The sequence below is a fragment of the Budorcas taxicolor genome, chromosome 11 (assembly GCF_023091745.1).
Source record: "Budorcas taxicolor isolate Tak-1 chromosome 11, Takin1.1, whole genome shotgun sequence".
In the NCBI taxonomy this organism is placed as follows: domain Eukaryota; kingdom Metazoa; phylum Chordata; class Mammalia; order Artiodactyla; family Bovidae; genus Budorcas; species Budorcas taxicolor.
Genome location: NC_068920.1, coordinates 45,918,808 through 45,928,595, shown reverse-complemented (window position 1 = coordinate 45,928,595; position 9,788 = coordinate 45,918,808).

Genomic DNA, 9,788 nt, shown 5'->3' with positions numbered 1-9,788 from the left:
TGCATTGAATCTATACATCAATTTGGGGATAAATGCCAAATTTATTGCCAACAATACTGAGTCTTTCAATCTAGAATATTTAAATGTATGTTGTTTAATTTCCAAATATTTGGGGATTCCCAGATTTCCTTTTGTTGATTTTTTTAATAATTTACTTTAGATGATCTGTGATCAGATGCCATATTTCATATGATTTCAATCCTTTAAAATTTATTAAAACTTGTTTCATGGCCATGGTATTTTCTAGAGAAAGTTCCAGGTGTGCTAGACTAGGAATAGAATTTTAGACAAGGAAAATATTTCCTAATGATAAAATAATCATCCAACGGCTGCAGGTTATCAAGCATGCTTGAGACATTCTCCAGCAAAGAGCATAAGTTAGGCCATAAAACAAGTCTCAAGTGATTTAAAAACTCTGAAGTCATACAAAGTATGATGTTTGGTCACAAGGAAATTAAATTATAGTATCAGACAAAATAGACTTTAAGACACACATACACATACATACAAAGTGTTTGTTATATCAAGTTGGTTGATAGAGTTGTTCAAGTCTTCTATATCCTTTCTGGTTTACTGTCTAGTGATTTTATCAGTTCTTGAGTGTGGAATAGTGACATCCCCGATTGTTATTATCGAGTTTTCAATTTCCCCTTTCAATTCTGTCACTTCTTACTTTACATACTTTGAGGTTCTGTTGTTATTTATTGTATCTTTCTGATGATTTGACCATTTAATAATTATGAAATATGCTTCTTTGCCTCCTATTTCTGCTTTTGAAGTCTATGTTATCTGATATTAATAGCCACTCTAGATTTTTTGTGAATGCAGTTTGCACTGTGTATTGTTTTTTTCCAAACTTTTCTTTTCAACCTGTTTGTGCAGTGTCATCAGTTTTTGTTTTGATATCCTTACTTTCATTTATAAGCTTGGCTTCCTAAAGATCACGCTTGTATCTTCCTGGTATAGTGGTAAGTCAATGATTTCATACAGGCTCAAGTCAGGACATTAAAGAATTTCAAAATTGTTACTCAAAGTTCATCAGTTTGTAAAGTATTATGTAAAGTATATGAACACTTCTCAGATTGTCTTTTGCATTTGGTTGATTTCCATAGTCTCAAGATGGTTGTTTTTGTTAATGTAATCCCAGTTTGTAGTTGCTTTGTGGGGGGATAAGTTTTGCTGATCTCCTTACTCAGCCATAGGTGGAAGTCCCCTCTTCTGCAGAGAATTTTTTGGCATGGTTTCAAAATGGCTTGCATACATCAGACTCTTTTCCCTGTGAGCCTTTGGTGGGTTCTTCAAAGACTATTCAGTTGGATCTCTCCAACTGCAACTCCTGCGATATGGGCTGTGCATTTTCTTCCTTCAGCTGATTTTCTCCCATTTAGTTGGTTTGTCAGTGGCCCACTCTATACCACCCCTTGATATCGTGGGTCCACAGTTCTTCCAGGTAGTTCTCTTTGATAAGGTCTAAATATGTCTCCTGGCTCACTTTCTCACCCATGTGGCCCACATATGGTTGTCGGGACACATGTATTAACCCTTGTCCTCGCAAACGTAGAGTGCCAGCCTTCCCAATAAAGCAACTTTTCTCCTTTGATCCACCACCAAATCAATTTACCATCTGTGTCTTGCCTTCCATATTTCCAGGCTGGAGTCTGACACTGTCCACAATTCCCAACTCCAGGAAGCACTTAGGTCCTTGAGTCATCCCCCTCAAGCTGTTCTCACTGAGGGGGCGGTAAAGGGAAGGAATTTTGGTGCAGGCATCTCAGAGAAATCTTCCTCGTTATATTTTTTCTCAACTTTCATGCTTCTGATTCTTCTTATTGGAAGGAGTTTTTGGAGGCATGAAAGCACTTCCCAGATACTTCCTTTTGAAAATCTGCTTCTCACTATGAAACATTATTTGAGAATTTCTTATCTATTGCATCTTGCTGCCTCATTAAAAATTCCAATTCAGCATCCCATTACACTTGTGTTTATTTTTAGAGACTTCTTCTGGTCCCCTTCAGACTAAACAATGTTTCTGAAAGTTACGGGATGTTCATAGATGTTATGTGAAAAACAGGTCCTGTGAGGAAAGAACTTTGGGGAACACTGTGCCGAGCTAAGTTTCTGGAGATCTCTTTTGCTGTGGACCTTCTAGAACTTTCCATATGCTAACAGGCACTGTGAAGTTTCAAGGTGTGTGTGTGTGGAGGTGGGTAGAATATATACAGTTTTTCTTGAGCTTATTTGATCATGAAAAACACTCCCTCTGCCTTGTTTGGCAAGCCATTTAAAGGAATTAGCATTCTATAGAATGCATTTTGGAAACTGCATTTTGGCCTGGAATCACAATTGGCCTGGAAGTTACCAGTGGAAAGGAAGGGTATTTTCTTCTTCATCCAAAGGCAGGCAATCTCTACTGACCTTCACTACATCCGATCCACCGTGATTCTGAAAGTTTCATGTGCTTTCATGTATTTTTTAACTTGCAGGAAGTTGAGCTTTCTTTCCCACTAGATTAAAATCCTAATTGATGGAAACCCCATCCAATGCAACTTTGCATCTCCAGGGCTTATCACAATGCCTGAGACTTAGCGGGATGAGTGAATAAACAGCATTAGTGAAGGAGTGTTTTGCTGCTGCTTCTGCTCCTGCTTCTTTCTTTTAAAGAAAGTAAGAAAAAGTCCCTACACTAGAGTCCAAAACCACATACATGCATCCATCAAATATGCCTATTTTGTGTTTATGAAACTCCTCCAAAATACCTAAAAATCTGTGCTCATGACTATCTGCAGGAGGATTCATTAGATGTCCTTGCTTTTTCCAAAGGCAACCAGGGTGGGTTTTCTCTTTCTTTATTTCTGTGTATGATTGTGTACACACAGCTGAAGAGATGAGTCGCTGAGAACTTTCCAAAAGAAATGAATGGGATAAAACAGATTGCCAAGTTACTGAGTGGTAATTAAGAACAGATTCCTAACATCATCACTTTACCATGTTTAAGGTCTTTCCTTTAAAAGACAAAACCACTGAATGATGAAACGTGTTATGCTTCTTCTGATGTCCCTGGGCCTCCCCCAGGTCCCTGCTCAGTTGCATACACACACATGGGCCAGCCCACAGTCACACAGACCTGATGATTCCAAGCAGCCTCCATTTATTCTTCAACGGAGAAAAATGAGTGTGTGTGTGTTTTCCCCATCTCCATTCCCAGTATAGGGTCAGGTGGGAAGACTTCTTTCTCTCAAACATTTCAAAAGACAGTGTCACCTTGAACTTGATTGCAGCACTCAGCCCTGAGCATGATTCTTCAAAGAGTCTTGAGCTACTGAAGGTGAGACCATCATGGGAGTTTGTATGCAGCCCCGACTTCAAGGACTTCATCTCCAGAAATAACATAAGCTGCTGGGGCTACCAGTGGGCATAGCCTTTCCCCAGGCTGGGGACCCTAGACTCAGATCACACATTGTCTAGGGGGATCAGGAAGGAATTAAACCCCCTTTCTCAGCCGCTGAAGTACTCTGCACACTGGGCCATATCCCATCCCACATCTGGCCAGGTGTGGAGCCTGTCTGGCCTCTGCTGGGGATGGGAGTAGGGGCACATACCGGATTAGACGCACGCACGGCCTGCCTTGCTGTGGGGGTGGACGGCTGCCGCCACAATGTCCCAGGATTGTGTGTCTTGTGGTTAAACACTTAGGGTTCTGACGTAGGCAAGGCAGCAGAGCCGACCCTCAAAGCCGCTGCAAACAACCTGAGCAGGCTTCTCAAAAATGCTGTCCTGCGTCTCGGAAGGAGATGGCTTTTATGGGCCCAATTTTCCAATCGCTGCCTATTTGGTGTGGTCATGTCCGAGCCAGGGGAAGTTTCTTAACTCCAGGCAAAGACATTTGCAGAGAGCTAGATGCCAGGAACCTGGTGAATTGTACATTAATGTTAAGTGCATTCTTGGTATTAACTAACAGGAGAGCTGTGTGTGGTGGGGGGTGGGGGTGGAGATGGAAAAGGGCAAAGAGAGGAAGAGGCTTGTAAGAATAATGGCCATCTGTAATTACAAACATTCTGCAATTCAATCCTCACTCCAGCACCATGGGCTTGATCCTCCTATTATTCCATATTTTTCCAGAGAAACTACATGATGCTCTTAATTAGCTGTAAGATCTTGAGCTGGGGTTAGAAACCAGGCTTTTATTGATGCCATACTCTGAGGCCATTCTACAACCCCACACCAGGATGAGAACCTAAAACATCTTTCAGGGAGTTCACGTCCTAATTTCACGTCCTTTCCAGGAAGAAATTGTGGAACCTGACCTTCCTTCTTTAGTTGTAGTCTTAAAAGTTACTGTTGGTTAAGTGCTAAATTTAAAATGGATAACCAGCAGGGACCTACTGTATAGCATGTGAAACTCTTCTCAGTGTTTTATGGCAGCCTGGATGGGAGAGGAGTTTAGGGGAGAATGGGTACATGGATATGCATGGCTTAGCCCCTTTGCAGTTCACCTGAAACTATCAAAACAATTGTTTGTTAATCAGCTATACCCCAGTACAAAATAAAAAGTTTGAAAAAGAAAAAAAAAAGAAGTTACTGTTGGATAATGGAAGTTCAGGAGGCTGGTTCTAATCAATGGAGACTATACCCCTAAACATAAGTGAAAGAGACAGAATAGTCCATGAACAAAACGCCGGAGGTGTTATATATCTGTGCTGAACTGGGCCCAGTGTACACAACCTTCTGCCCTCTTGGCATTACCAACGCCCTTGAGACAGAGTTTGGCATTTTCCTGAGCAAAGCCTGGGGTCTGAAGGTGGATTCTGATGGCCTCAGGGGTGGGATGAGAGGGACCTCACAACTCTGAGGGTTCCTCTTTCTCCCCAGTCCTAAAAGAACTCACTGGAGTAGGGACTTTCAATCCATTTGCCTCGTTTAACCTTGTCAACAATCCTTTAGGGAAGGAATGTTCTTCATCCCATGATATTGTTGAGAAACTGTATTAGTCAAGGTTCTCTGGATAAATAGAACCAATTGGGGGTGGTGGTGGTTGGGGGTGTGTGTGTATGTGTGTGTGTGTATAGATAGATAGACAGACAGGTAGATTTTTAGGAATTGGCTCATTTAATTGTGGGAGGCTGGCAGGCTGGAGATCCAGGGAAGAGTTGCAGTTCAGGTCTGATATGTCATCCGCTGGGAGAATCCTGGAAGTCACCCTTTGTTCTATTATGACCTTCAGATGACTGAATGAGGCCCACCTACATTACAGAGGTTCCCCAATTTAAATGTTAATCTCATCCAAAAAACACCCTTATGAAAACACCCAGAATAATATTTGACCAAATACTTGGGTATGTGGCCCAGCCAAGTTGACATGTAAAATTAACCATCACAAACACTAAGCTTCAGAAAGTTACCTATCATAGGCAGCTCACAGAGCAGTGGGAAGCAAGGTGGGGATTTAACCAGGGTCTCTAACACCTGAGTTCTTATCACCATCTTCTTTAGCCTGTCAGTGTGGATTGGGGAAGGCAATTTTGTACTGATTGGATGGCTACTCATGGAGTTCTCACTGATCCTTTACAAGATCTTTGCTGAGTGCTCCTGGGGCCTGTGTGGTATAGGACCAGGAGGTCTGGCCCTGGAAAGTGGGCAAGGAGGGGATTTTGTGATGCCTACTTCTCTCACGAGTTAGCCAGGCCTTGAAAGTGTACAGTTGGCTTTGGATGCAGGGACAAGCTTGCTGAATTGTTTGGGGGTCCCTTAGGAAGCAGGTGGAATTTTCTAGATGAGCAGTGTGCCACACAGAGCCATATTCCTGGGATATACAGGTGGCTGACAGGAGAAAAAAGATGGGCCCCACCCCCACCCTTGGAGCAGTCTTGAGCATAAGCGATTACCCTCCACCCTCCCTACATTAATTAGGGTTCTGTGTGCAATAGTGTTGGGGGTAGGGGGAAAACAGACGATCTTGGAAGGGCCCCTCCCACTTTATGGAGTCTTCAAGACTCAATAACCTCCAAACAGCCTCAGCATGGATAGCCATGTATTTTATAAGCTTCACCTGCCCTTCTTCCCAGTAGAACCTGAGTAAGCTTACCTGGGGAGAGATGGAGTCTTTTTTCCTCCTCTCCTTAGACCTGGAATATTCTGGTACACAGCCTCTTCCCTTGATCCCATCCTCCTCATGCTTCCCACCTACCACCTCTAAGTCTCCAGCTCTATCTCAGTTCAGTTCAGGTCAGTTGCTCAGTCGGGTCCAACTCTTTCCAATCCCAAGCACACCAGGCTTCCCTGTCTATCACCAACTCCCGGAGCTCGCTCAAACTCATGTCTGTGATGCCATCCAACCATCTCATCCTCTGTTGTCCCCTTCTCCTCCTGCCTTCAGTCTTTCTGAGCATCAGGGTCTTTTCCAATGAGTCAGCTCTTTGCATCAGGTGGCCAAAGTATCGGAGTTTCAGGTTTAGCATCAGTCCTTCCAGTGAATATTCAGGACTGATTTCCTTTAGGATTGACTGGCCCTATCTCACCTCATCTTTAAACCCTTCTGTCTCTCACTTTGCCTGGAAGAAGTTAATGAGGCTATTCTAAAAAGAGTTAATTCCAAAAGGAGTAAATTCTTTTTTTGACATTTTAATTTTATCAGACTTTTTATTTTATATTGGAGTCTAGCTGATTAACAATGTTGTGACGATTTCAGATGGAGAGCAAAGGGACTCAGCCATACATATACATGCAAAAAGGAGTTAATGAGGCTATTTCTCATTAGGTCTGCCTCTTTATAGGGTCTGCTCCTGCTAACTTCCATTAATCCTGCTGCATTTCCTTATGGCTGGAGACAAGCAGATTGGCTTGTGGGGTCTTCAAGGGAGGATGATCACACCAAAGCTCCCCATCCTAGAATTGAGTTGGTCACAAAATCCTCTTATGCTTTAGTCACTTCTCTGCATCGTTTTTACAATAATAATTTAAAACATATACCAATTATTTACTACTCACCATATGCTGGGCAAAACCAGTTGGAAAAGCAGGGTTAAGATTGAGAGGAAAATGGTGGTTGGAATGTAGATCTGGGTGTTGAGATGATGGTTGACATTCCCAGACAGTCACGGAGCCTGTGGTAGAACTAACGAGAAAGGATGAAATCGCATGAGATGAGTTGGTGACCAGCAAGAGAAGGAAGGTGGCTGGCAGATCCCTGGGGAACATCCACAGTCAGGTGGAAGAAGGACCGGGAAGAGAAACTACCCATGGGAAGTTGTTGTGCTAAGATGTCCCTGAAAGAGGGGAGTGCTTCAAAAAAGGGATGCTCTAAGCATCTCACAGGGCGTGACCATGAAGATGCCGAGACTTGATTCAACTAAAGGGTCATGTGACCTTAGCAAGAGCAACGATGGGGATTCAGGGCAGGATATCAGAGGGTAGCTGGAAGGTGAGGGGGATTTGGGGAGACGATGGACTGGACTCAATTCCCCATGTGGACTGTGGCACCTTCTAGTTCCAGAATTTACTTTCAGTCTCTTGCATCTTGGTTGAAATAGACTTAGTATGGATTAGGTATCTTCACTGGGCTTTGTGGTTTTATTATTTAAGGTATTGCAGAAAATACGCAGAATTGGAGTTGGAAGAACTAGGCTAGGGTTCAAGGGTCCCTTATTTTGTAGACTGTGTGATCTTGGGCAGGATATCTATTAAATCTATTCTTTTCTTATATGAAAAATGGAGGTTATTGTGATACTTCTCCAAATTATGAAGTTTGCTGGGGAATATATGAAGATAGGCTTTGAAAAGAGTAATGTCAGTACAAGGTTAAATGGAGGAGGAAATGGCAACCCACTCCAGTATGCTTGCCTGGAGAATCCCATGGACAGGGGAGCCTGATGGGAGCCCCTGCGGTTACAGGGGTCACAAAGAGTTGGACACGACAGAGGGACTAAGCATACATAAGGTTAAAAGGAATCATCATACTTGTGAGCTAATGTTCAGGAATCGTTCCAATACTGTATTTTGGTGGATTGATGGAAATGTGTCAGGTAAGATTATGTCTGGCTGTAAAAAAAACATAGGACGACTATTATAACAGGAACACATAGGAGTTTCTTTTTCTCACCTGACAAGAAGTCAGAGGAAAGTTCAGTCACGTACAGATGTCATTGAGGGCCCTAGTTCCTTTTACGTTCCCGCTCCACCATTCTTAAGTGAGTGGTTTTTGTACTCAGGTTGCAGGATGGTTGCTGTATCTCTAGACATCATATTTACGTCCTAAGAGAGAAATGGAGGAAGGATAAACAGGGGCTGTCAAGGGGTTGAAGGGGCATGCCATCTGAATCTGACTTTTTCTTAAAGAATATTTGTGGAAGCTGACCCCTGCCTTCTGCATGCCAACCTCACTGGATGGAAATGGGTTTCACAGCTATCTCTAGTTACAAGGGTGTCTGGGATGGTGACTATTGTAGACCTCCAGTTTCTTTAGTTGAGGAAGGCAAGGGAGAAGGGGATTTTGGAAGCCAATGTGCAATGTCCACCACAAAGCCGAGTTCACCTTGGAACCCTGATGGGAGGAAGGGGATGGAGAGATGTTGCTGTGGGGAATGATGCTCAGGAGGGAAGCCAGACAGTGACCAAACAGCAGGGCTCTGAGTTCTCTGTGGCTTGGACCAAAACATCTTGGCTGTCTCCCACCAGGAGGCCCAGTCCCAAGACTTGGCTCCTGCTGGCAATCAGCCCTAACCAGCTGCTGCCAAAGGGATAAACACATTCCGAGTCCCTGAGTCCCTGCTGCACTGTAACTGTGGTTAAGACACACCCCCACCTTTACCCCATCTGGGCTAACAGAATGCTCTCTGGAGCTGTGTTGTTTTAGTGATGATTTGCGGTTATCCTCCTTCTCCTTAATGGGGAGTTGAATACCTACACACTTATGTTATCCAACTGAACACGCGATTTGCATCCCATGCATTTCATTTTTCAGTTCATTCTCCAAACCTTGGGCACCAAGTAGGATAAAGCATTATGCTCTTTTTTTCTCTACTCTGGAAAGATTGCCATTAAACCAAGCCATGTCCCCAAACCTCTTCGGCTAGGTAGAGAAATAGACAACCATCAGAATCCAGAATCCAGACCTGAACAGCCAGAAAACTCCACCTGGCTCATCACCCAACGTGGGCTCCATCTGCTTGCTCACTCCTGGGAGAGTGAAACAACCCAGACTCCATCCTGGTGAAGGTGCCAGTCATGGAGGAGACTGTTGTTCTTGACTAAGGCAACTTCCGTCCAGACAAGGAGATGGATCACAATCACATTTAAGGAAAAAAAGAAAAAATTAAAAGCCATTTTATAAAGTATGAATAAGGACTATTATAAATGGCTCAAACTCTATATGTAAGCAATGAAATAAGATGAATTGACTGGTACTGAGTTGGAAAAGCTATACAAGGGCAGGGAGTGTGGAACATAACTTAATAAAAATAAACTTTTTTTTTTTTTTTTTTTACACACCCACTCCCAAAGAAGAAATGGAAAAGTTGTTAGGGTGTGGACCAGGGCTTCTAATTAGCTGTTCTGTTCTTCCTGATTTATCTCCTTTCTTGTCCTAGCACCTTCCTGGGACTTAGTGTCCCGTGAAGGAACTTGGTGGAAGCGCAGGGCTCCCCGGGCCGGAGCACCTGACCTCCCAGCCCAGGAGAGAAACGAGGAGAAACCCACCGCCTCAGGTCACTATTCCTGCCTCCTTGACCCCTTCTCTGTTTCCAGAACAGAGGAAGCCCTGAGAAGGCTCTTTGCCAGAGTTGGAAAACAGCTAC